The sequence below is a fragment of the Hippoglossus hippoglossus genome, chromosome 15 (assembly GCF_009819705.1).
Source record: "Hippoglossus hippoglossus isolate fHipHip1 chromosome 15, fHipHip1.pri, whole genome shotgun sequence".
Classification (NCBI taxonomy): Eukaryota; Metazoa; Chordata; class Actinopteri; order Pleuronectiformes; family Pleuronectidae; genus Hippoglossus; species Hippoglossus hippoglossus.
The window spans coordinates 1,559,993-1,586,288 of record NC_047165.1 but is presented as its reverse complement, the minus strand read 5'-3'; positions in this window follow the sequence as shown (position 1 = coordinate 1,586,288).

Genomic DNA, 26,296 nt, shown 5'->3' with positions numbered 1-26,296 from the left:
TTTGACTCAACCGTTGCCAGGGCGTGGAATCTAAAGTACATTCCTATTGTATTCCATTTTCACACCTTTGATCCACGTTGCCATTATGAATGACTTAATGGATGATATTGTTTTGGCGTGTTTTAGTAATGGGAACTCCGGTGCACGCTGACTTATTCTGGTGATGTCAGAAGAATCTGGTAATTATCGTTAAACGCTGGGTGACTGGAGACTTGGGCTGATTTTCTGGACAGGAGATGACATTAATGTCACAGTAATGGTGGATTATATTGACCATGCTTTAGTCATTGCAATTTATTCAACGTTTCATATGCTGGGGGAAATGTGTTGGAGCACACATGTTATTTTTCAGCGACGGCACATGTTCCCACCGGGCAGCTGCCGGGGATGAGTCCACAGAGCCAAACTGTGTCCTGGTAACTGGGTGAAAACAATAATATTCACATGAAGTCAGAATATGGATAATTCTTCAAGATAATGTTGAAATTGGACCAGTGCATTAGTTCTTTTCAATTATTACTTCTGCTGAGGAGATAATGGGACGAGGAAGAAGCCGTCACATTTAGCAAAGATCCGAACAAAAGGGCAGATCCAGGACTTTTCTTTTCACTTTTTTAAGATTTTCCAGAGAATAATTCATAGATCTTGATGAAAAGAAACAATCAGATATAATTAGAGATCTGATATCTGTGTGTGTGTGAAGTTTGGTTGAGCTTGATTGAACTGAAGGAGACTGTTGGGCCTCAGTTTGAAGGTTTGCTCTCTACGGAGTCACACTCTAGTTCTGGCTTCATAATCCACTATTAACTCCGACGTGCAATAGAAATTAAAAAGGGAAAATAATTAATTTAATTGGAAAGCCCAAAATATTCCCAAGTACCATGAATCACTGCCAGATCTCCAGTAAATGGGACCTTTGTTCACAATTGAATTTAAGTGTTGCCGATATTGTTAAATCCAGTTATTAACAAAAGGCAGAGATTGATTAACTCGTCCTCCATTATTCTGAAAACTGATTCAGATCAATAAATCTTTATTGTTGATTTGGACAAAACCTTCTTCTCCTCCTCAAGTTTCTACATTTTTCACTTGACACACGTGCAGGTAGAAAAAAAAGAAAAAGTGACGGCTTCTTTGTCTCTTTACAAGAAAGATAAAACAGGATTTCAAGATGGCCGTTGCCTGGAAGCGAAGCAGAAATTCCTCCTGGGCTGTAAAACATCTTTGGAACGTGTGAGGATGAGAGATGTGTGATTTTAAAGCTGTGTTTAAAACTTAACCGTTTTTCTTTATATTGCTCGACACCTGGAATTAATGACAAGCTTCAACAGGTCACTCACTTCTTCTTCAGAACTCAAATGTGATCATCGATATTTGTTCCCCGGGCGTTTTTTTGTGTTTATATGATCTATGTTCCCGACCTCACCCTGTGTAATAATTTAGATAGATATAATTATGAGCCCTTGTTAGTGACAGTGAACTTCAACGTATTGACAGGGCAAAGAAAACAAATTGCTGAGAGATAAATGTGTGTGACGAACTTTAAATATTGAATAGAAGACATAAAAGAGTCAGTGATGGAAGCATTTGTTTTAGTAGTTGTACAAGTAGTGGTAGTAATAATATTTGATCGTAGTAGTAGCCCAGTGGTGTTTCTTTTACTAATTGTACTTCAGTAAGATTTCAGATTTAAAAATCGCTTCCTTGATTATAGGATGACAATATAATCTCAAATCTAATTATACCTTATTTATTTCATCCAGATCCATAAGTTTTTACCTGCAGTGAACGGGTTTCTCTTGTAGAAGCTGGAAGATGATTTGCATGTGCAGGATTTATAACATTTCTACTAATAACAGTGAACGTTTTGCAAAGACCTCTCTTGGAAAAGTGGAAGATGTATATATTGGAAAACGCGCATTAGATTTATAGTCGTAGTAATAGCGCACAGTGGGTTACAAAGGTGCACCTCTGCTTCTCCTAACAGTGTGTGCCTGCGTGTATCAATAGTCGTATTGTTAGCCATGTTAATATTTTTATTACCAACTCAGTGTAAGCAGAATATGTGCTATTAATATTTATTCCAGCAGACGTGTCTCATGTTATCTGTGCATGTAGGAGTTCAGGCTGTTCACTCTGATTTATGGCTCTGGGGTCTAACTGTGTATATTTACAGTCTCATGACCTGGGAATGACACCCGCTGGGCCGAGCGAGGGGGGGAGAGAGAGGGGCGGGGGGGCTGTACTGTAGCGCACACACACACACACACACACACACACACACACACACACACACACACACACACACACACACACTACATGTTTCATCTTGCACAGTCAAACAGTGGAAAACACATTAACTTGAACAGCAGAGATGCTTCAATAATCTGTTTTTTCTTTCTCTCCTTAGACGTGAAGCAGGAAAACAAACCCGTGTCCCGGTCACTTTACAGGAACATGATCCTGTCAAAGCTTCGGTGTTCAACTTTAGAGGTGAATCATTATTTACATGCTCATGATATGATCACCATCATTATTTACTGTGTTTAAGTTTAACAACTTTATCGTAGTTTTGACTTAAACTATTCAGGGAAATGTGGACTAATTCAAATCTGAGTTTTCCTGGGAAAAGTGGCCACTACATATGTGGGTGACCACACATCAGGGCGGCCATGTTTAAGAAGATGGCTGAGCGTTGAATGAGGTGACAGATGCTTGTTTACAGATCCCAGCACCCTGGGGTGACGCTGGTGGATTGACACCTCGGCTTCAGGCTGTCACAGGCCGGTGTCCGCTGAGGCAAATGGTGCCTGGCAGGGAGCACAGTTCACATGGGTTCGATATCACCACCGGCTTGTACCTTCGCAGTGTCGCGCTAAAAGAGGTGGAGGGTGTGTGTGTGTGTGTGTGTGTGTGTGTGTGTGTGTGTGTGTGTGTGTGTGTGTGTGTGTGTGTGTGTGTGTGTGTGTGTGTGTGTGTGTGTGTGTGTGTGTGTGAGTGTGTGAGTGTGTGTTTGACATCTCCGTGTGAAACTCTACCAGGATAAGTAGCGTGGCCTCATCTGTGGTTTATTCTGTCTCCTCAGTTTCTCACCCTGCTCTCCCTTCTCCCTGTTTCCTTTTCTAGCTCCACTGACACAACTCGTATCTTCTCCTCTTTTATCACTGTCCTCTTTTGATTTGTTCTCCTCCTCCTCTCCTCCTCCTCTCGTCCTCCTCTCGTCCTCCTCTCCTCCTCCTCTCTTCCTCCTCTCTTTCTCTCTCCACCTCTCAGTTTGACTGACTCCTTCTCTTGCAAACTATTTAAATGAAGTGAGTGGTTGAAAGTTTTGGAAACATCTGTTTTTTTTTTACTCTTCCTCGTGCTTTTGACGTCATTTGGAGCAGATCATCGTGGAGCCGCAGCATCGAGGTCCTGCTCGTTCATGTGCTCGACCAATCACGAGTCGGCCTCTGCTCTCAATCCTGATGTTTTACCCTGTTTTTCAGCATCAAGTAACTAAATAAAACCAAAACCAAACCAGAGGAATCAGAAGGACCTATAATTTATTTGACGTGTACTTTGACTTTGGCCCATCTGCTAACATGGAGGTCTTTATTAACAGTTTATTCCATAAATAAGGGTGAAAGTCTGTCTCCAAAGTTTAAAACCAGATGTACAACCCCTGTGCAACTCATTCATTTACGTATTGAACCTAGTTTGTTTAATTACATCACAAAGAAGAATGACATTACAGTAATTTGAGATTTCACTGGGAGTTATGTACTGAATCTATTTCTTTGCAAACAACATCCTGGAGTCTCGTCTCCACGCTGAGACGATCCATGTTCCCTGAGTTGTGATCACTGAGGATTTGTACAAACAGAAAGATAAATCTCAAACTGCAGTTTGTTTATCAACGCGTCTGTTCCTCTGCAGACTCCACAGACGTGAGATTGATATTGAACTTCTGCTCTCGTTCTTGAAAAGAAAGCAAATAAGCCCAGTTTTTCCAGAATGTTGAACTTCTCCTTTAACCCCCCCCCATGTTTCTCCTCTCCCTCGCTCTCTGTGTTTGGAGATTCCAGCGATCCGATTGGTCCGGCAGGAATAAATGCTGTGAAGCTGAGCTTGGAGAAGGAGTCACTGTGTTTTATGAGCCATTAAAGTTTTATTCATCCCTGCACCGAGGCAGCCTTCGGCCACGGGGTCACCATGCTTTAAATAAACTCCCATCATTCCTCTCCCCCCCCTCCTCTCCAATATCTGCCCCCCCACCACCACCACCACCCCCCCCCCCCCCGAAACCCTTCCACCCACAGACTTAATGGACTGTTTATTGTTTGATGTTCGAGTCCGACTTCATCATTTTTTCCCTCCCGCCCGCTCCCTCTGTTTTTCGCCCTCCACTTGTGTTCAGTGGTGTAGAGGTTTGAGTGATGTGGCCGCTCCGCGTGTTTGTACTATGTGCGTATGTTCATTTTGTGTGTTTGTGTATGTGTGTGTGTGTGTGTGTGTGTGAGAGAGAGAGAGAGTCCATATCTCTCTCCTCGTTCTTTACTCATGCAATATGTCTATAAATTCCTCTGCTGTGTCGTATTGTCTTCATCAGCTCTTCCCTCTGATTGGTGCAAACCGAGCTTCGTCAGGAGAAGCCGGTTGATATGAGATGAGAACAGTTCAGAAAGTGATTAAAGACACGTGAATCACCAGAACCTGGACGACCTGTTCCTTCATCGACGTCAACACAGCAACTTGGGTTCGTTTAAAGTCAATCTCAGAAACACTGAGTGTATGAATCCACAGCTCAACGTGGTCCCTGCATCACATCTACTGTCGCTCTCGTGTCTGTTCTTCATCTGAAGCAGAACGATAAAGGTGAAGTCAGATCAATCTGCTGATCTCAGCTCTGTGGAGAAGAGTCGGAGTTCTGACGAGACGACAGCACGTCACAGACGTTTCTGTTTGGCTTTAGATTCTTTTGTTAAATTTTGTATTTTTACCTTCTAATCTCTGAAATGAAATGACGATAACTTCTCGTAAAATCTGGTCTCGTAGTTTTATAAATTGCTTTAACCTGTGGAGCTGTTAATCAAATCCTGGATCGAATCTGAAGTGACACCGAAAAGATTATTAGACTAAATTAAGAAATTCCTTTATTGGTGACACAAATCATTTAAGTTTGTTCAACTTATATCTTACAACTCTAATTGTGAAATAAATATTTTTTTAACATTACTCAAAACATTTGCTTTTTTCAGTGAACATATTTATTTCTTTATTTGATAGAGAAAGTTTTTATTAATCAACCGACAAAATACTGTAAATGAGCCTGAGTGGACTGTTTAAGCTCATTTTCATGTGTAGCAGATTTTTATAAAGCAACAGGAAATAAATAAAAATGATCCATATAATTACTAATATCTATGAACTCGCCCAAACGTCCTCAGTTCCTTTCTTTTCCCTGTGTGTAGTTTTCCCATGTGTGTAGTTGGTTCTGGTCTTTTCAGGACTTTTGTTGACAATAATTTTATCTTTATTCTTTCAACGACGCAACAGTTCATCACCCCGAAGCTCATGAAGCACTTTGTTTTTTTCGCAGAGTGATAGACGGGAGAATTTGGGACGGAGAGAGAGAGAGAGAGAGAGAGAGACAGAGAGAGAGAGAGAGAGAGACAGAGAGAGAGACACAGTTTGTGGAGTGGCCTCGCATGTTGTGTTGCCGCTGACCCTGTCCTCAACTTTGACCCCTGACTCCTCCAGAGATCTGTCATGAGAGGGAGCTGCTTAACACAAAATGGAGCCTGGTTCAAGAGTCGGAAAGAGAGAGAGGAGCGGGGGAGAGGGAGAGAGAGAGGGAGAGAGAGGGAGAGAGAGGGAGAGGGAGAGGGAGAGGGGTGCACAGACGACTCATTTATCTTCTCGCTCTCTCTCCACTGCAGTTTTTCTCTCGTTTGCTTTCTCTTTTGTCTTCACCGCACAGAAACCGTTGCCCTTTCTTCCAACACTTCTCCTCACCCGTACTCCCCGGCTTCCCCCCCCCCCCTTCCATCTTCTCACCCCTCGCCTCGCTTTCTTTTCGGACAACAGCACGGCATTGTCAGCGGCCGCCGCAGGTACGGATTCATGGCGGCGAGGACCAGCAGGATTCTGGGAAGGAATTTGTGAGACGAGGCTTTAATGAGAGAGAGAGCGAGAGAGAGGCCTCGTCCTGGCGGCGAGTAATGTATGTAAATGAGATGCACACACCAAAAGGACCCTGGGTAGGCGAGGCGAGCGCCGGGCCGAGTTTCCCGCTGAGCTCTGAGGAAGATGAGCTGCTCAGGTCAGAAGAATAGCAACAAAACACCTCCTACTCCTTTTCTTCTCTTTCTTCTCCCTCGTCCTGCAGCTCAAGAGAGCAAGAGGCTGGTTAAAGCACAAACGGCGAGATGAGGTCACATGTTGCTACACGACGCCGCTAATGTGTTTGTTTGTTTCTCATCTGCAATTTGCTGCTTAGATGTTTTTGTTGTTGTTGTTGTTGTTGTTGTTGTTGTTCATCAGTGACGGGAGCTGATTCTACTCATCGGGACTTTCCACTGTTTTAATTCTCATAATTTACGACAATAAAAATAAAACTGAGCTCAGCCAGTGTGGCCTGTAATCGTGCTTATGGAAGTCATATCTGTTAATAGACACATTGGACATAAATTTATTTTGACACATAATTTAAAGTCGTAGTTTCATGTGTTTAATTGGACAAAGATGTGAGTGAGATGATGTTTTAATTCTATAATAAAATGAGTCTGTTTAAATTACACAGGACAGTGACTGACAGTTATTTGATGCTAAATTTGGCTTATATTTATTTTTACTATTGTGATGTTTGTAATATTTTCTCAGTTGTGTTATATTTTTAATCCTTGTTTTTTCCTAATGTAAAAATAATGAAAATATTTATTTTCCTTTTTCAAATATAAATTGAAATAAAATTAACCAATTATTTACAGTACAGTCTCCATGTTTTATGTCTATTATATTTAACTACTTATCTTTTATTTGCATGTTTTATTTTATTTGGCATTTTAATCAGTGTTTTTACAGAATTAAGGAATAATAAAAACACACAGATTTGTTGTTTCCACACATTTAAAAATAAATGAACCTTTTTCATTTGAATTGAATGATGCAGTTCACGTGTTGCTTGTTTACAGTGAGGATTTAATCTGTGTGTTTCCAGGTCCGAGCAGCATCAGCAGCTCCTCTCCTCCTCCTCTCCTCCTCCTCTCCTCCTCCTCCTCTCCTCCTCCTGCTCCTCCTGCTGCTCCCGCTCTTTACGCACCGCTCCAGCAGCCGTTACGCACGGATCACTGCGCGATGCGATGCCGCTGCGAGAATAAACAAATAAAGAGAAAAGGGGGAAATTAAGAAAACGAATAAAGGAGGAAGAGGCGCGTGCGCGGCGTCTCTGCCGTGAACCCGCGGCTGGCGAACGCGCCTCCGTCCAGGAGCGGAAACCTCCGTGAACGCCGCCCGCCCGCCTCCTCCGGTTTGGGAATAACCGAGAGGGAGCGAGAGGAGGAGGAGAAGGAAAAGGAGAGTGGCACCTGATGATGTCGACTCTGACACGTGTTAATTGCTGCTCAGCTCTGCTCATTAGGGAGTCTCAGATGATTTTAGCGCTCCGGGCCACAGCGAGGAGAGGAGGCGATCCAGGACAACATCCGGACTCTGAGCAAACCTGCGCGATTATTTATCATAAACAAGCCAATACCATGTAAGAAATATTGAGATTATTAAAATGGTTAAAAACATAGGAAAAGAGAAATTTATATAACGGTTATTTATGTGTTATTTTATGGAACACACACTTCATCTCACATTTATTCTTTTTATTGCTCGAGACATATATTTCCTCTGTTTAGTTTCTAATTATGGGATGTATTTTTCTTTTCTCTCTCAGGCATCACTTGTGTTTCTCTGATTTTTCTGTATTTGTTTCCCCTGTTAAATTGTTATATTTGGTATTTATTATATTTCCCCACCAGATTAATAATCCCTATGAGACAAATTGTGATTTGTGAATATGGGCTACACACACAAAAAAAAAAATTAGATTTGACGATTTGAACACTCAAATCACAAAGTATTTATTTGATGCGTCCGCGTATCATCTTTCTGATAATCAAAGATTTACAGTGAAATACTCTGCAGTATTGTCTCTATTGCTAAATCAATAACGTGCTGAAATATCAATAACATCCTCAGATAGAACGGTCTCATCAACATCCGACAGAACCGCTGCACACGACCGCATTTAGGAATCAAACCAGTGTGACCCCCCCCCCAGAATATTCATTGTGTTTAGGCCGACACTAAAAAGGCTTTTTCCTTATATTTAAATGTGTGTGTGCAGCCTTCAATCTGCTCCCTGCATCCAGCTCCAAGCAACACACACACACACACACACACACACACACACACACACACACACACACACACACACACACACACACACACACACTGATTCAGTCCAGTGCTCGGGAGCAGCAGCCCTCATCCATTCTGCTAGATTACTTGTTACCTGTTGACATGTATTTATATGGCCTTGCATGGTGAATTATAAAGCCTTTGTTATTGCCCTGGCTTGGGGTCGGCCACTTGTTTATGACACCAGTAATGGCGGTAATTGTTATTGTTGAGATTACCTGTCAAGAGGACCCGGGCGGCGAGCTCGGGGAAGGCGTCCCTCGCTTGACGAGGGGTGACAGGGGGACGGGGAAGAGGACAGGGGGGCCGAGAGATTGGGGATCGGGGGGGGAGCGGAGGCTGGGACACCCTGATGACTTCTCCACTGATAATCAGCCGCTGTGGCCTGTGGGATAATTCAGCTGTCAATGCCACCTAGCAAGGCCCAGCATCAGCCGGCCGACCCCAGCTGGCGTCATTCATTTGGACCGAAGATGGGGATGGAGGCAAGAATGAAGGGATGCAGGAGCAGGAGCAGGAGCAGGAGCAGGAGCAGGAGCAGGAGCAGGAGCAGGAGCAGGAGCAGGAGCAGGAGCAGGAGCAGGAGCAGGAGCAGGAGTGGAGGCAGAGCAGTGGAGACAGGCTCTGCATGTCATATCTGAGCTGGCCTTCAAATGCTCTGAACTGAAGCCATCATGAAATATTTTGCTAGGGGAGAAATATCTCAGCTTTTAAATCGTCTGGCCCCAAAACGACGGCTGTTATATTTTCTTCTTCACAAAAATAAATCATCAGAATTGGCTTCATTTTAAGACTTATTTTAAAAACCTTAAACACACCGACGTCCATCTGCAACAACTGTAGACTGAGGATGTTGATACGTGACACTTTCATAGAAAAATAATCTGTATCTATGTCTTCAAGATTTTTGACAAATCTTGTTTTTTCCACAGGAAGTGAATTGTGTTTTTGTGTTTATCTTTTACCAGTGGACTTAACGTCAATGAAAGGGTGTTTGTTGAATGAACGTGCCGTCCTGATTGGCTAACAGCTTGCAGCAGCTTCTATGTTAAATCATAGTAACGCTGAGAGTGAAGCAAAACAGAACAAACTAAAAAGGACCTTTCTCATCGTGGAGTTATTCACTTTAATCTAAAATCGACAGAGAGGATTTATCCAGGATGCAAATCCAACGTTTGATAACGTAAAAGCTTCATTTCATTTAATATTTCAGTGTTCGGCCTCATAATCTCCACCCTGACTCCCTCTGTGTCGTCGGTGTGGTTGTCTTCCCGGACACGTGTGCATCATAAAGAGGGCAGCAGCAGCTAAAATGGCAGGCAAATCACTTTTCGAATGGTTTTGGAGCAGCTATCAGTGTCATCCCTGAAAGGCTGTCTTTATCAATGATCCAGCCTGATGTGGAGGAGGCAGGAGGGGGGGGGGGGGGGGGGGGGGGGATCTTTCATAGTTTAAAGCTGCGTGGCTGCTGAGAAACTGTCAGAGATTTGGACAGCTCCAGTCTCCCCGGGCAGCGAGCGCCGAGCTGCTCTCTATCTGTATTCCACTGTGGCGACACACGAGGTTGTAACACCGCGCCACCGCTACTCCACCGGGATAATGACACCGAGGAAACTGTGCCAGGATCTGTCTGCGCTGCATTATTTCTTTTCTGTGTGATACACCAGCTTTTATGCATTGATGGATTTTTTTTTAAGCCTGTTTTCTGTGCAGAACATTAGAGAAAAATGCATAAATAGCTTTTGTTAAAAATAACAAAATGACCAAAAGGAAAAGCTTTTAAGAATAATGCAAAAAACACAATTTCACGTTGTTTTACATCTGTAGCTGTGAAAGTAAAATTTAACAAAATGTACAATACATTTTACACAGTGTGCCTGTTAACACATTATAGTTGTAATCTTTATTATTACATTAATAAAACGTCAGCTTTGAGCTGTTGCTGCGACTCCACTGGAAGTTATTATGTCTGGTAATAAAATAAATAAAGCAGATATTTGGTCATTTAAATTCAAAGCTCAACTTGAAAACTTTTGTACTCAACACAGACGATATTTCATCTGATCAGAGTTTTATTTTTTCCTCCTGCGTAGATGTGGTATCCTGCGTACCGTGCACAGAGGATCCTGTGTTACCTGGTGAAGCTGCTCTGCTAAAACAAACACGACAAGAACTTCTGCACAGACACCAGAGCTCCAGTGATGGAGGAATTATTTTAAGTGGATTCAGAGGAACCTGTTCCTCCGTTTGACTAATGTTTCACATTTTGTTGGTTTGTTTTTTAAATAAATTTGCGACGCAATAAATCCACGTTTCACTTGAACGTAATTCTGTTATCGTCACGGGTCGTGAATCACAAACAACTGCTTCATAACTTCATTTTGCATCATCACACTTTTTATTGCAGTGGCCTTTGGCTGATTGACAAAATGGAACATCCTCATCATCCTCACCATCATCCTCCTCCTCCTCGTCATCATCATCATTGCAACTTAACCAGAAATTTATATTAACACGATCTCTCTTTCGATATTAAAATAAAGCACAATCTCATTCCTTATTCAAATGATAGCATTAGGCGCGCACGCATTTATCACCCGATACAGGAGTGAGGTTATAAACAATGCCATTCATTATCCGGCCCAGATGCAGCGATTGTTGATTAAAGGGCTTTGAGTGTAGCAGCCACACACACTCGCACACGTCTACACACGTCTACACACGCTGACACACACACACAGATGGGTGGACATTAGGAAAAGAGAGAGGCCATCTGAATAGGCTGGAGGGACATTAACGGCAACAATGATTGATATTTGCCGCACAGGCTTTTTAATGGTATTGTTATTCCTCAGAGTTATACCCCGTCCTCCCCACGTCTCGTCTCGCAGATAAATGGAGGTGTAATAATGAATAGAAATTATCCTGATTATTTTGGTGGAGGTGGCGAGAGAGCAAGTGGGGGGGGGGGGGGGGGGGGGGTGTTCATAATCTAGGGTGAAGCTTAAAGCTCAGTCAACAGTGTGTTGTGGATGTTCCTTAATGTTTAGCAGCTCGGTTTGAACAGGAGAGATGTGAGGGGGTGCACCTTTAAATAATGCATTTTTTTTTTTTTTATTAAAATTGTATTTCTATTTCTTAATACTAAAAAGCAAAATGCATAATTTGCTTCATCCCCACACGTCAATGAAAAGAGAAAACTAACCTAAAAGAGATTTATTTTCAAGTGTAGAATATATCGTGTTTAAGTTACAGTTAATAATAGAATTAAAAAAGGATTTAATCAGAAAACCACAGACTCTCACCAACATATGAGTCAGAGGAAATGTTAAAATAACCAAAACCAATCTGAAGCGTTTACAGTGACGTGGGTAATTTCCCTCCGTGCTCCATAAACTCTATTAACTTCAGTGACAACATATATGTAAAAACAAGAATACTGAAAATAGTTTTCTGTGTTTTTTATCAAATTAAATAATTCTATCTATCAAATTGTGTAAATCTCATTTTATGGTATATACCTCTGTTCTCTTATTAAACCATATTTAAATCTAATACATCTGGATTTTTATTTGAATTGGCATCAAATTGCACAAATATCTCTCCTCTCAAAACCCATGAATCATTCCCCAGGAAATCTGTGGTAGAAAATATCTAATTTACGAAATATAAAAATTCCCTTTATCAGGATCAATACATACATTTAATTGGCTCTTTCCTGGCTCACGTCCCACGTTTCCACCAAGTTGTGTGTAAAATCCCTTCAGTCGTCTTTGTGTAATCCTGCTGACACACAAACAAACGGACAGAGGTGGAAACATAACCTCCTCTGACGTCTTCACTCACCGCGGTTTGACAGACTGGTTAACAGACTGGTTAACAGACTGGTTAACAGACTGGTTAACAGGCACCAAACAGAACCAGCTGAACCACGACCTGAACCAGGAACTCGACGTGACGGCCCCGTCGCGAGGAACTGAGATGTTAACGAGTTGTGTTTTCTTGAGAGCTGCTGCTGAGTGTCGATCATGTGAGCAGCTGAAGTGGACATCGCCAGAACACATTATCTGACGTGCGAGGCCAGCTTGTCCAAAGCAGTTGTGTTTATTACGCACTTCTTTGGCACCTGCTGCAGCGAGTCAGGCCTGCCAGGACACACACACAGACACACACACACACACACACACACACACACACACACACACACACACACACACACACACACACACACACGCTCTTCCAAAATCTCTCCACTTCCACTCCAATGTTGGCCATTATCACTTTTCAATTACATTTGCAGGACTCAGCTGTTGTTTCAGTGGTTTAGTGAAACTTGAATTATGCAAACCAGCGTCACTTAACTCACATCATCACGTTACACCTGGAACACAAACATGCACATTAAGCACAATAACAAAACGGGATGTTTTACAGATTTATGGGCAAATTGTGTTTCTCGTGGCCTCTACGTGAAACTACACATTTTAAAAGTGTGTGTTGTTTCTGCTCGGACGTTTTCTTGGTTCCTTCTTCCTGCCTCAACGTTCTTGTCTGGCTCGAAGGAGTATTTCTCTATCGACTGTCTTCTTGCTTTGCTTTTCTGTCCCAGTGAGAATATGACAGGACGTACTTTGTTTCTCCAGCCTCTACCCCCCCCCCCCCACCCACCCCCCCCCCCCCCCCCCCCCCCCATGCCACCATTCCTCGGCTCCTCCCATTTGTTATTTGCAGAAACCAAAAGCAGCAACGCGTCGTCTTCTTGTCTCTTTTTTTTATTTTCAAATCCTCCTTCTCTCCATTTTCACCGCGAGAGTTCTTCCTCACTCTCCTCCTCTTCCTCCTCCTCCTCCTCCTGCACACCAACATGTTGTGCATCATCCACTCCCTCCATCCCTCCTTCCTGTCTCCTTTTCCCCTCTCCTAGGGTGTAATGGTGTGATGCTTCCCTCTCCCCTCCATCCCGCCCCACCACTCCTCCACTCTCTCAGTAATCAGGGCCAGATGGAGGCAGAGATGGAGTGATGGAGGGAGGGAGGATTGGGTTTGGTCCTAGCAGTGTCTTAGAACGTGGGGAGCTGTCAGCCCTGCAGGGAGAGAGGAATTCTCCAGCAATAAAATAGGGATTTATCACCACTCTACCACAGCGAGAGAGGAGAGAGATGGAGGGAGAGGGTGTGAGGCTGAGAAAGGGACGAAGAGATCAAGAAAGTCAGATAGAGACGGGTGACGTGGGGGAGAGAAGGATATAGGGAGGCAGAAAGAGAAACCCGCAGAGGGATAAAGAGAGAGGCAAAAAAAAGCCCAGATAGAAGACTCTTCATCATCGTAAAGCTTCAGACAGATGAGGAAGGTTGAAGGAGGGAACATGCAGCATGATGGACTGAAAAAAGGGGGTCTGGAAGGAGGGCCGAGCCGGGAGACGAGAGGGGAAACCAAATGAAGAGAGACAGTTGTGTGATGACACCCGCAGCTCATCTGCTCAGGTTCTAGCAGCCTGACAATTCCTCTCTTGCCATCTGTAGCACGAGGAGAGGCTAGCATCTGTCCACGAAGTAATGCCCAGTCGCGCTCAGGGGAAGGGGAGTTAAGCAGAAAGACTCAACCTCCCCTACTGGGCCAAATGAACCTGCTAAAATAACCGCTCTCCACAATCGGCTGTGTAATTGAAACCAGAATGTGCAGGATTTGATAAATTGCTTGACCCTGCAGGAATGTTAAGGTCGTAAATTTTTAGTGCATTTTGGCCGTGCTGAGGTGTGCATAGGTGCATGTTAAGAGCACGTCCGTGTGTGTGTGTGTGTGTGTGTGTGTGTGTGTGTGTGTGTGTGTGTGTGTGTGTGAGTCTGAGGTTCACAGAGAAAGGCTGCGTCTGTATTTATTGTTTGAAAACATGAAGGTCTGCCAGAGTTGTGTCGAGGTGGCAAGAGGCGAACGCGAGCGCACGTACATGCACGCGCAGAAACGTGCCTATTCACACACACAAGCATTTGCGCACACACGTAGAATTGATGCTATAAATTCTATAAATCGTGCTTCTGCTGGTTTGACGAAGGGAGCTGCTTAGTGACGCTGTGAGAAAGAAGAACACTGAACCACACACAGAATACTCACATCAGTGTATTCATTCATTTCATTATTTTATTTTTATTTTGATATACCTGGAGAGCAAACAGTAAAATAGAGTTTTACTGCCACAATCCTCGACGTGTGTGATGAAGTGAATCCTACTTTTCCTCCAAAGTTTCTCTTCACAGTCCAAACATCTTCTTTTCTGTATCTGGAGCAAATGTGGCTGATGAGTTTCTTTCACACGAATCTGACTTCATGACTTCTGCTCACATGCGGCTCCAACTTATGAAATGTTCTGTGGCTGGAGAAAGTTTTTTATGTTCATAAAGCTGTTTGAAATGATTTCGCAAAACGTGTGTCGTCTGTAAATCACTGAGCCCGACACAGTAAAAAGTGATGACTCTGCAGTCGGCTGTTTCTCAGGGTCATCGTTCGTACTCCAGAGTTGAGGGATTGTTGCAAATTCCTTTTTATTCATTTGCTATTTTGTCGGCTCTTGTTTGTACTTTTCAGCCATTGGATTAGTAGAGAAGTCGCTTTTCAGCCAAGACGCAGCAGATAAGTCCAGTTTTCAAAGGCTTTGAACCCTTTTCTTCATCTGCTTCCATTGTCACTCTCCGTTGAGAAATAAGAAACGATTCTATCTGATCCAACCAGCCAATAAAACCTTGAGTTTTGAGGCTTGAAGCTTCCTGGTAGAAGTAGACAGTTCCTGAGGCTGCTCCTCGTCACGCGTGCTGTTGTTTGAGTTCAGAAGCTGATCATCCGTCGGTCAGACCACGGCTGCCACCATCCCACCTGCTGGGCGAACAAGGCAACATGGAGGACAGGTCCAGGCTGCACCTACAGGTTCTTCTTCCTGCCTTTTATCCAGGTCTGTTCACACCAAGATGTTTAATGAAGGTGAAGGAGGTGATCACACCGAGATGAGAAGTGGCCGAGAACTAAACCATCCCTTTCTCCCATCATCATTGGATTCATACGCATCTTTGCATTGTGCAAAATGAAGGGGAACTGAACATATTGTATTTACCTTGATGCTACAGTGATGACGTGTTCGAGACCCCACCATATGGCATCAGAATCTGAATAGCAACCTGAATAATTGTATTCATGTAAATGTGGAAAGCTCATGTACAAGTGGAGCAGCCTCCATGTGTCTGAACGTCAGCAGTGCTGAGGACATGGAGAACGCAGCCAGGACCAGAGGGCACCGAGGGGTCAGCACAATGTAAACATGGAGCGCTGCACGATTTACGATGTTTGCTGGCTGCTGAGAAGAGGGTCTGCACATTCTCACAATCATAATTGCTTTTTGCAGCTTTTCAATCAACCCGACTTGGTGGACATTGTTTTTGTATTTTTAGTTTTCACCTCTCACTCTCTCTCTCCCCCTTGTCGTCAGGTCGGCTGCTCTGTGAGTCGTTAGCGTCTCCGAGACTGAAATCTCAACTTTAGTCCAAAGATTCTTCTGCGTGATTCTCTCGCACTATTTTTCTCGCTCTTCAGAAACCTTGACCTCGGCCACTCTGGCCAGCAGAGGAGGGGAAACCCAGTCACACATATTGACATCTGGTTGGACAGGGAGAGCATGCAGCTGGTGGGAGACAGAGCGCATGCAGAGGCACACACCCCCCCATCTGTTGACAGTCGTTACCTGTGCCCCGGCGGGCCCTCGCTGCCCCTAGATAAAACGACCTCTGTACAGAGCCAGACGCATAAATATTTCTCTTTCTATTTTCCAAAATAGCTTTTAATTTTACAAGTTTTATGACCCTAATATTAAGTGCATATGTTTTACAAGACACCGTGTCCTCTGCCTCACCCCTCCACTTCACCGTTGGAGCTTTTTTTTTTTTTTTCAAAGGTCTTCTGAAGAAAGAGGAGAAGAGAAGTAGAAAGTGGGGGAAAGTTGAGCCAGGGATGGATTCTCCAGCGAGTCTTTTCAAAGGATCCACATGCTCCACCTGCAGGGTGCAGTTCATTAGCAGAGCTCCTTCCTGGAAACGGTCCAAGGCCATTTCTACATCCCAGAACCGATTCTGATACCTGGACTTTGAGTTTTTGCCGAGCACTGATTCGAATATGTTTCACATTTTAACAGTTAGACGATGCTAGCTCCGTGTGGAAGTCTTCAGATGCTTTATTGCTATAGTTTTGAAATTGCCAACATTAGCGCCACCCCTCGAAACTGCAGTACATGTCGCTGTTTCTCTTGTGGGACTCTCCGGTGTGTTATGACCAAACTGCCCAGAAGCTGACTTTCCAGTGGCAGTACAGAGCGACTGAAGGAAAAAAACACAAAAGGAGATGTGGTAACGGATCAGTAGATATAATCGCGTACTCACCAATCCCCGATCTGGCATTTTCAGCGTATCGTAGGTATTTTCTATGCTTGTATCGTAACATAGCCCGTTCTCACTTGTTAGCAATGCAAATGTAGCAATGCTAATGATTTCCCACCATGCACAGAGCAGAGACGAGTGAAACATGGAAGATATGCTCATCATCATGAGGGGATGGGGATGAAATAGTTTAGAAAATGATTAATAACGTGTATCTACCAAACAACGTGTCCTCAACATGTTGCCGATAGACGACTACACGTATGTTTCAGTCCCTGAGTTTCTCTCCAACCAGCTTCTCCATATGTGTCTGTGTTCTTAGCCTCCCCGTGACCTCGCTCTCTGCTTCACTCCCTCACTCTCACATCACCCACATGTGTTTCACTGACCAGTCGGGGCACAAAGCTCGGATTCATCTTTCAGGCAGATTTTAAAATTTCATCAGCACATGTAAGCAGACGACACGAGGTCGAGTTCATTTCACTTGAAAAGAGCTCGATGTAAAGTTTACACTCAGTGAAAAGCTGAGTTATTGAGCTGTAGAATCATTTAATACAGACGTGAAGAAAACTGTCTTCTCTCTTCCTGTCACAGATTCACAAGATGACATCACTTACTTGAATATAGCTTTCAATACAAAAGATAATTATCTATATTTACAAATTCATGCAAATAGTAAATTAGAAACAAAGGGAAAATGACTCCAAGTGAACTTTAGTTGAATCTTTGATCCAGTTTGAGTCTTCGAGTGTAAAGAATGTTGCTGTTTAAATTTGTGTCCTGTTTGATTTACATTTGATTTGATTTAGCATCTAACACTTTTTTCTTTTTCCTCTGGTACAGACACAAGTGATCTCATGTTTCATACTTCATTCACTTCAGACGAGGATATACACCCACCGAGCACTTTATTAGGAACAGTGATACTGTGCAGATTCTTCCTTTGCTCTCAACACAGCTTCAGGTTTTTGCGAAACATCTGCAACTTTCCTTTGGAGTTTCGGCTCCGTGTTGACATGATTGCATCACATCATTCCTGCAGAAATATCAGCAGAATAATCATATCGTGTTTCTCCTGCTCCTCCACATCCCAAAGCTGTTGATTCCAGGTTGAAGTTTCACTGAGCTCATCATTGTGTTCATGAAACCAGGCTGAGATCACAGGCTGTAAATATAAAGATGGACGACACATCGAAACCGAGGCCAAAAGATTCCACATCTGGGTGTCGCCATCTTATGCCGGTGATGTCATTTGGTCCCGTTGATACACCGATCGTGAGTCATTCTCAGCTGTCAATCATAAAGGTTCCCCTGTTTTAATGGCATCAAACAACTAATTCAAACAAAACTGACTAATTCAAGCAATCTACTAACATGGAGGAGGTGGGGTTTATGACCGACACTCCATTCAGCCACCAGGGGGCAATCAAGATGACTTTGGCTACACTCTCGAGGAAATATCACGTCGTCCATTTTAATTTACAGTCCATGGTCTGAGATGGAATGTTCTCTGTGATGTGGCGCTTTGTCGCGTTGGAAGTTGTCGTTAGAAGATGTCAAACTACAGAACGCACAATGTCAACAACAACACTCAGATTGACAGATCAAATCCTGATTGATTAACTTCACGTTGACGTTTTCCTGCTCATCCCAGTCGCACAGACTGGTTATCTGAGTCACCTGAGCTTCTCTGACGAAGCCGAATCCAGTTCCCCTCTGAGTTCTCCCATCGACGAGACGCCGCCGCCGCCGCTCGCAGGACTGCTGCTCGCTGAGTGCTGCTTAGTTTTTGGCAGCGTCGAGAACAAACTGAAGAGACTGCTGTGTGTTCAAATCCCAAGAGATCAGCAGTTTCACAAATACTCAAACCAGCCCGTCTGGCACCGAGAGTCGTGCCACATAATCACATCTTTCCCCCATTCGGATGTTCACATTTTAACTGGAATTAATATCAGAATAAAGCCGGTGTACAGCGGTTCCTAATAAAGTGCTCGGTGACAAAGAGACAATATAATTAAAGTAAATAAAAGACAGCCAAAAAAAATCGACAGGATTCTCTTACCCCTTACATTTTTCATATAGTTTATTTATTGCACATTAAACAGCGGCGTCCGTGTGCCTCTCTGCAAGACGTCCCGGTTCACAAGTGCAAAACAGACATCAGAGCAGCCCCAGCGTTGCTTCAGATGAAATACGCCACAATAAATCCCCCTGTGTATATCTCCAACATGCTTGCATCACGCTGTCCGCTGTGCTCAGATTTAGCTCCAGTGGTGACGTGAGTTACGGCGCCCTGTCTGAAACCACCTTGTGGGGATTTATTGCTGTGGCGCACAACTCTGAATGGAGGAATATTTGGAAAAGGGGGGAGGAGGGGGGGGGGAAATCGGAGAGAGAAACGAAATTTATTCATTTTGCTTTGAGTTGACACAGAAGCATTTGGATGAAGGACAGAGGCGGGATTGTGGCGAAGAGAGAAATTGAACAAATACCGTCTTGTTCCAGAATGAGATCGTCACTGTTTGATAAAAGCAACACCCATCACGGAGAAGATTGATGGCGAGACGAAAACTAAATAATGGTATTTTCTGGGAGGATAATAAATAACGGGATGTCTGTGATTGACAAAATGATAAAACTTTAATGGCATCGTTTCTCTATCCTTTAGATATATTGAGTGATGAACTTTGGAGCATTTCACCAAACAGATGTTTTCAAATACTTTTGATAAATGCGCGATGTTTCGGAGGGAGCCACGAAGAAGACATCGCTTTTATGGTTTCCACTCTGCTGATGGCGGAGAAGGAGAAGGAGAGTCGCACAGACAAAGTCCTGATCCTTCATATCACTCCACTGCTCTGCTTCTCTCTACGAGCAGCTGATACAAACCAACTGTGATTCGGCCAAATGCGTCATCCCAGTTTCTGCATCTGCTCCAACCACCAGATGCTTGGTGATTCTCTTCTGGGGGGGAAATTCTTTGGCAAACAGGAAGTGAGACTTCTTGGATTTCTGCAATATCAACTTATTTTGATACTCATATTCAGTTTCAGCCCTGAAAGTAAGATAGGAAACAAAGAGCCGTACCTGCGAAAAACTGAAAATCCCCCGAGGAAATCTCCAGGAATCCTGGAACTTCTTATTCAGAGCTCAGGAACTAGATGTGTTTAATAAGGTCCTTATGGTTCTTGGTTGGTTGTTACCGTCCTCAAAACGTTACCTGCTTGCTGGTGGTGTCAGTATCACGGCTTGGAGGGAAATGTTTATTTATTTGTATTCTAACTTTTATCCATGTTAATATTGAGCTGTGATGATTTCCCAACTATTCGATTTTATGAATTTGCTTTCTCGAAAACTCGACTTTGTCCTCATAGTGTTCAGTTTCCCTCTTTTTACTTTTGCACATCACTTTTTCCAACTTCTCATCTCTTCTCACTGTAATTGTGACAAAAAATCCTTCTCAACCCCGACTACCATATGTTTGCAAACTTCAACAGTTCTAAACCTGGTTGTACGGAGGCCTGAGTTTTCCTGCACCAGCCGCAGGTTCGATTCCGACCCGGCCCTTCGCCTCAAGTCTTCTCTCTCTCTCTCTCTCTCTTTCTGTTCTATCAATTAAAGCTTGATTCCAAAACACTACCTTTACAGTAGTTGGTGCAAAATGTGTTAACACAGATTAAAGCCTTGCAGATAAAATGAGTTTCGTTGTGCACAAACAGTCCAGGTCAGTTTATCATCGTGGATCTGAACTAAATTAAAAGAGGAGTTAATTCAGCCGGCACCAGGGGGAACAGTTTCATTTCAGGGACAGTGGGACACAGATGTTTCCAGAGGAGGCGGATGCTGATTCATGGAAAGCTGCCGTCTTCTGCTGACCACTCACTTGTGGTGTGGGGTGTTAAGTGCCTTGCTCAAGGACGCCTCGAAGGTAGTTCTGGAGAGCAGGCAGAGTTTCTGTGTCCAGATGTTTTGAAGGGAGAAAGCAGAGAAGGAATGAGGAGGCTTTGGGAACAGAGACAGAGGACTGAGGGTTTCGAGAACTTGGCCCGGGGCGCCTCCCCTTCAGGGACAAATCGTTGTCAAGTCTCTGCGTCTGTGAGGATTAAGTGTGTGTTTGCTTTTTGTTCAAACGTGGCACAGACGACAAAACAGCTTGAATCCCCACGTAGACACCCATGTTTGGGTCCAGACAGGGAGGACACAGCTAATCTTGTGTCTTTTATCACACAAACGCACGTCCTGTCCTTGGACATCACTGTCGTCAAACTGCTATTCCAGGGTTTGATCTTCACAACAGACAAATGGAAAGAATGATGCAGTGAAGACGTGTCTAGTGTCTAATATCAGAAAGATCTGATTGTTATTTCATCCATCGTTTGCAGGGCACGACTGGTTGATTTTCCATTTAAAGTCAGATCATTAATCTCAACCCATCCACAACCAAACTTATTGACTTTGCATTTCACTTCATCTTCCTCTAAAGCTGCTTTTCAGACGTGCACGGAAATCTGGATGTTCTTCTGAGGTTATCCAGAGGGACTGAATGTGAGAGCGGACACGTCAGAGTCTCTGGAGTTTGTCCTACTCGTCCCCTTTGGTTAAAAACCCCCGGATAGAACTGCAGGAGATTCTCCGGAGGATTCACCGCAGGCGAGCATGTGGGTGAGTTTGATGTTTGGAACACACGACGGATACAAAACTGAGAAAAGGAAAATCTCCTGGAAATATTTCACAAATCTGCTTTATTTCTCCGTCTTCGTTTGTTTCTTCCTGGTTTAATTTGCATCAAACACTAAAATCCCAGTTTTCTGTTCCTGAACCTTTCGTCTCCGCTGACGCTCCATGTTCTCCGATGCTCAGCGGACCATAAACCCCGGTGCTGGACCGCACTCCTCCAGCTCTGTGTGTTTTAGAGAGCCTCCTTGTCCATAATGCCATATAACATAAACACATTGCGTTTGATTGGTAGACATAAACATTGACTGTGGCTGGAGCACAGTTTAACGCCAGGCCACAACTCATGGCCACTGTTAACAGGCTCGCCGCTATAACGGAGGGAAGCCAAGGTCGAGCGCTGCCCCGTGCACTCAGGGTCACTGGCAAGAGAGGAGAGAGGAGAGAGGAGAGAGGAGAGAGGAGAGAGGAGAGAGGAAAGAGGAGAGGAGAGAGGATGCTGGGAAAAGGGCGAGAAAACACTATTGCACCTGCTTTTTAAAGACGGATGGACGGGTAGAATGGGAAGAGATAGAAGAAGAAGAAAGTAGAGAGGGTTGGAAAGTATTACATCAGGTCCCTGTACTCCTAATAGCATCATATCCCCTCGAGTACTTCTGATTGTTCACAGTATAAACACGACTCTGGCAGGTTTTTATGTCCACCAATCAAACGCAGGGTTTATATCGTATGGTTTTATGAACCAAGGGAATCAGCAGCGACACAGACGAGTCCCCGTTAAAGAGAAATCACACTTTCTGAGTATGAATCGAGGTTCTGAACGTGCAAAGATATTTTGTTAGGTTGTGTACTTACGTTATCCAAAATGTTTTATTCAAATTCATTTTGTCGCCTGTTGATTGCGTCATATTCTTTCTACCCCTTGCCCGTCTCTGCTGTAACATCCGGGGCTGTCGATTTGCTGCGTAACTTGAATAAAGCTTTAATACATAACCTCCTCCGTGAACATGATTCTCGCCTGGTCTTGTGTTAGTGTTTAACTGACAAAAACAAAATGACACAATGACTTCACAGTAACACAAACTTCATGTTGATGGCAACAATCACTGTACAACACACAGCGCCTTTGTAAATTAATGATTGTTGCATTTGGAAACTTTAAAATGTACCTGAGCTCAATCGTCAGCTTCTGGAACATGTTCCCTCTCACACACGCGTGTACACACACACGTTTAGGTTTCCACTCAGGTGACAGTCTCTCACGAGCTCTTGTTATTTACCTTGACGCTGCGTTCGGCTCGTGGACGTTGGGATGTGAGGACCCGGCTCATCCGCTGCTTAATAAATTCAACTTTGTATTAGTTAGTCTGCTTCATCCATCACGGAGCTTAACAGCAGCCGCTAAAAGCTTTTCACGTGAGAGACCTGGTGTGTGTGTGTGTGTGTGTGTGTGTGTGTGTGTGTGTGTGTGTGTGTGTGTGTGTGTGTGTGTGTGTGTGTGTGCGTGTGTCTGTGCGTGTCCGGGGACTTGCAGCTCTCTTTTAAACCTCTTATCAGATGGATGCGTGTGATAACTCTGCTGCCAAGGATTTCCCATCCATACATAAACAGGCCGTGCACCAGCGGCCGGCTGCAGCGACGGAGGCCCGTCATTGAGACCCTCTCGTGTTTAGCAGATCTGTTTCACTGCTCTTGTGTCGCCCGCTCTCTGCTTCAATCCCCCCCCCCCCTAAGCTACATTAAACAATACAAACTCGCCGGATGAGAAACGGCCTCATATTCTGACACCAGCTCTTGTTTATTTTAAAAGCCAAACGCCGGTGGAGAGCGCGAGCGGCGACCAGACGGGCGGCGTCTTCCTTGATGTCAAGCTCCAGCTGTAGTTTGGCCTGTCAGGGTCTCATGGGGACGTATCGGCCATTTGCATAACAAGCCGTCCTGGTGACACACCGGCGACAGATGTCAGGCTGCTGAGGCAAGTTAGTCGCAATCCTTTCATTATTTCTCAGCCTCTGTCACTTCTTGTGTTGTGGCTCCTTCTCCCCCCCCCCCCCCCTCTGCCACAAACACTGTGATCTGAGGTGAGTCACTTCTCATCGAGGCTTTGCTGAGTCGTCCGTGTTTGAGGAGGCACTTGACTCCAATAAACTTCCTGTGAGGACGTAGTAAAAGCAAATCTTCTCTTTTTTTAAGGGGAAAACGTCAAGTTCTGTGCTTTAATTTACTAGATTAACAGAACTGTTTTATTTTGGTCTCAGCTAATAAGTTATTTGGGGTTTTGTGATATTATTTATGAATTATAAGAACTTTACTATTAAGCGGCCTGTAATTTTAGAAAGTGGTTTCCAGGTGAAGAATATCATTCCCTCTGTGCGTTGGTTTGTTGGTTTGTCAGCAAGATTACACAATAAAAACTGAACGGATTCCAATGAAGCTTGGTGGAAGGGTCATAGAAGAACATATTAAACTTTGGGGCAGATCTAGGGTTTTCTTTAACATTGCCAGAGGTTTTTAGGGAACTGATATCTATGAGTGTGTGAAATTTGGTGCAGCTTGGTTTATTTTAAAGAGGCTGTTGGGCCTTGGTGACGATATGAACTCTAGTGATTCTAGTTTTTAATACAACGCTGACAATCTCTCGTCTTAGGGACTGATTTCTGACTTTCTGAATCCTGAATATCTAAAACAACTTGATTCAAGAAATTCACATTATTCAGTTTCTCTAACTGTAAAACAGGAAGTGATACCTGCACTAGAGAAGCTGAATTAAAAAGGATTTTTGAAGATTGAAGTGAATTTGCCTCGTGAACCAGCTGAAACTCGTTTTAACGACTCAGTTAGAACAGGATTCTTTCAGCAGTGCAGTAATATACTTCCAGCGTATTGCAGTAAATGTGGCAGTGAAGTAATACTTGTAGCAGATGTGGTGGTAGTGGCTGGCTGCAGTACTGGTAGTATTTTTTATGACCAAATTGGTATTAGACCAATGTCAACACGCGGAGATGATAAACTGTGGATGTCGTGCTCTTTTCAACATTTATCCTTTACATCATGACTCACACGCCACCGACAATTACTCCTGGAAACGGGACTGAATGATGGAGCAGCCAGAAGCGCCACAGTCTCAACATCTCAGCGTTTCACACACACCAGGAAAAAAAAAAAAGGAGGTTCACGGCAGCTCAAAGGCCCTCTTTCATATTTGGTTGGAGTAGTAAGTGGCCGTTGGTGCACCCTGCTGTTTTACGTCACAGGGGAAACATCTTTATCAGGGCGTATATTATTCCAAAACACGGCTTCCTGCACGGAAACCGTCCCCTCTGTCCTCGCTTCTCCTGCCTGTCTGATAGACTACATTGCTCCTTATAAACTGTCCATGGTCCATAAATTGTGCAGCGCCGAGCATAACGCTGCTCAGTGCCGGCCTGCGGGGACGCGGCTCATTCAGAGGGCCCCCCCCCACCCACCCACCCCGCCTCTTCTCTCTCCCCCGGCTGAGATTTGCTTAGTAAATTGTGCGATGAGATCCCGGGGTTTCCAGAGGAGATGAGGACAGATCGGTGCAGAGCAGAGTTTTAAACGTGCCAGCTCTCAGTCAGTGAGCGAGTGAGAGGATGAGTGAGTGTTCTTCATCATGAAACCCTGCAGAAGTGACAGGTCTTCACTTCTTATGTGACGAACTGCACAACACCTCCGAACGCTGCTCACACCACACCTGTGTTTGTTGTATGTGTTGACGAGCCGGATTTAAAAGCCGTTATTCAAACTCTGCATCGGGTTTGTCCAATAAACAAAACCATAAAATATAACTTCCCGACTTCACTTTGCATATCCTTGATTGTGTAAATATTTAATCTTCCATTTATTTTCCCACTTATAACATTGTAAATGTAAAAAATGTGGAGGCGACCGTCTTTCCGATGTTGGAATTTGCATCCTGTCGTAATGTGCAGCAAAATGTGTAAAAGGATTCATTCAGGTCTCCACACGTCAGAGGCTCAGAGGACGACATGTGGAGAGGAATTTATAGACTTGACATAACAGTTTTAAAGATGATGTAAACGCTGAAGGATTTTTTTGCTTTTAGCATGTTGTGCAATGTGCATTTAAAAAAAAAAGAATATATCAGTATTATCCCCGACAAAAAATACTCCACGTGCTTTAACACCGTCGATCCTCCAGTGACCAGCAGGAAGACGTTTGACCGATGGACCTTTAAAAGATGCACACGCAGCAAGTCAATGACAAACGTTGGACCAGAAATAACAATAAATAGTAAAACTGCAGCGATGGGGCGAAAACCTCACATCCACTAAGACTAAGAGGCAAGTGTGTGTGTGTGTGTGTGTGTGTGTGTGTGTGTGTGTGTGTGTGTGTGTGTGTGTGTGTGTGTCTGAGGGAGAGAGAGTGAGTGTGTGTGTGTGTGTGTGTGTGTGTGTGAGAGAGAGAGAGAGAGAGAGTGTGTGTGTGTGTGTGTGTGTGTGTGTGTGTGTGTGTGTGTGTGTGTGTGTGTGGTGTGTGTGTGTGTGTTTTCTTTATGTGTAAAAACTGAAGCTTTCGCCGTCATCAAAATTCAGAACAATCACTTAAAGAAATTTGAATCACAGAAGATTAAAAGTATTATTTTCTGAATCTACATGGTTACTCTTATATGTCAGTTGTGCTTTTATTGCTAAAGTTACCCCTTCCCTCTCTCTCTCTTACACACACACACACACCACACACACACACACACACACACACACACACACACACAC